Here is a 2,536-nt window from a genome sequence, read left to right as displayed (position 1 = left end):
CCTCTCGGTGGGTGAGGCCCTTAGCAGGCCAAGTGTTTTCATTCTGGTGATGTACAATGTATCTACTTCTTCCTTCTGCCGCCTTGTCTTTGGTCTTATCTCTAAGACCCAATCCTCGGGGCCTAAAGCTCGATGCTTTCTTTCCCAGGTGCTTTATGGGTGTAGCTCTTATATTGAAGGCTCTGCTCCATTGTGAGTACATTTCTCTATATGGCGTGAGGTAGGGATTCAACTTTATTCTGTTGCATGCAGAGAACTCTAATGGGCTGCTTTCTCCTGTTCTTCCGCCTGTCTGTAACCTAGCGTATTTTTCGTGATCTGGGCAGTGCCCTCTCATTGGATCCCAGTGAAGCCAGCTTGCCATTGTGTTCCCAATGTGAACGCTCGAGGGGATGCACACTTACCATCCCTTGCAGGGCGGCATCTGAGAGTGATGAGGTGCCTGGGGAGGACTCACAGCCCAGCCCCGCGCCAGGTGGCAAACCCCTGAGCAGTAGTCCTCAACCTTCTTCATGCAGCGACCCTTTCATACAGCCCCTCATGAGGTGGTGAACCCCCAACCATAAAAATTATTTTTGTTGCTACTCATCACTGCAAGTTTGCTACTGTTATGAATCGGGCAACCCCTGTGAAAGCGTCGTTCGACCCACAGGTTGTGAACCGCTATGAAGGGGCCCTTGTCTTCTTTAGCTGACTCACCTGGTTTTCATGAAAGTGCTAACGTTTGTGGTGCTGGTGCACCTACTGGGTTTCCCAGCCCTTTCTAGCTCGGGCAGTAGAGGGCAAGGGACCTTGAGTGGCAGGCGGACGCTGCCTGGGGAGGGAGGGAGATGGAGCAGATGCCTTTGACAGAAGCAGGAGCCACAGTTAAATTCTGGTCAAGTCCTCTGACAGGCAGCACCGTACCTTGTTGGCACTTCCACCCACCTCCATTGCCAAGTCCTGGATCTGGCACACGGCAGGTGCAGGGTGAATATTTGAACAAATGGGTGGAGACCTAAATGCCAACGTGAAGGGGCGAGGGTGGAGCATGCCCTGAGGGAGGGGCACCGGAAAGGACCATCTGCTATCGGTGAGCACCAGCCCCTCCCCCAGGGAGCCACCAGGCAGCTCTGGGGCAGCTGCTGCCCACCCATGCCAGCTGTCTGTCCTGAGGAGAACATAAACAGGGCACACCTGTATAAACCTGGCTCCCTCCTCCACAAGCCTTGGGGGCAACACTCGGGCCTGTCCCAGCTGCCTGGGAAGCAGTGTTCTAGAAAGCCCTGAGAGGGGAGGTGAGGGCATGCCCTCATGCCCATGGCTTGGCCCTGGACCAGAGCTGGGCATGACAGCCCTGCTCCCCCCATGGCCAGAGGTGAAGGAAGGAGGACACTGGAGGCCTGCTGGCACCCATGGGTGGGAGGTGGCATCTGCGCTGCCCACCGGCACTCAGACTGAGGGCCCTGGCCACCAAGCCCGCTGGCAGTGGGCACAGAGAAGACAAACCAGCATGAGTCCTTCATGGCTCTACTGGAGAGGAAGGTGAAGGCCAGGGAACTCGCACCTGGAGGCCATTGTGGTGGGCTGAATGGTGTCCCAGACCCTAGCCTCCGGGCCCCGAGGATGGGACCTGACTTGGAACTAGGGTATCTCTCTGCCTTGGTGACCGAGTGGAGCATCTCTTGTGCTGTCGGCCTGGACTGCCTGGCTAGGCCCTGGCTCTTGCCCTGGCATGCGAGAAATCGGCGGGCAGTTTCTACACCGAGGAGAGTCACCTGCAAAGGTGGAGAGGGGCTACACGCCAATGATGCCCAGGGCCACGGGAACGGGAAGGTGACCTGGAAGGAGCTCACCCACAGCTGGACCACATGGCCCGACCGGCCTCCCAACTGCGGGAGAGTCCATGTCCTGCATGTCCGGTCACCAGGCTTGTGATCATTTGTCACAACAGCCACAGGAAGCTCATCCTGTCTTCCCGGCCCCAAGCCAGGCCCAGGCCCGGGCACTGCCTTTCCCAGGATGCTGCATCCTGTTCCAGAGATGACCCCGTCCCTCCTGCCCACCCCTGAGACTCATCTGAGAACAGGGAGTCCATGTGTCCTGGAGCCCCGCAGTCTCTGGCTGCCCCGCCCACAGGAGGACAAGCAATTGGGCGCCAGTGTGCGCCTGCTGGGACTCAGGGCCCGGGGTGGCCGGCACCTCGGCAGGGGCTTCAGGAAAGTGCAGAGCTCCAGTTCAATAACCAAGCAGGCGAGGCTCTCTGCTGAGGAAGGCAATTCCAAGTTTAATGGTTTCTGACCAGCGCGCCCGCTGAGCACCCAGGAGGCACCTCCAGAGAAATGTGAGGGGGTGTGAGCCCTGTAGACTGGCCCATGGTGTGCAGGGAGGGCTGGGCTCCAGCAGGCAGTGCTAAGGGGACTGCCCAGATGGAGGAGATGGACACATTGGACATCCAGCTTGCCCGGCCCTGGCCCAGATGACGGCCATGGTGTCACAGAGAGAAAGGATAGTTGTCCTTAACACGCTCCCAAGAGGGGCCACGATCCAGAAACAG

Source organism: Echinops telfairi, unplaced genomic scaffold, assembly GCF_000313985.2.
Source record: "Echinops telfairi isolate 266 unplaced genomic scaffold, ASM31398v2 ScPeMD7_7458;HRSCAF=8496, whole genome shotgun sequence".
NCBI lineage: Eukaryota > Metazoa > Chordata > Mammalia > Afrosoricida > Tenrecidae > Echinops > Echinops telfairi.
The sequence above is the reverse complement of the archived record's forward strand: the minus strand, read 5'-3'. Positions refer to the sequence as shown.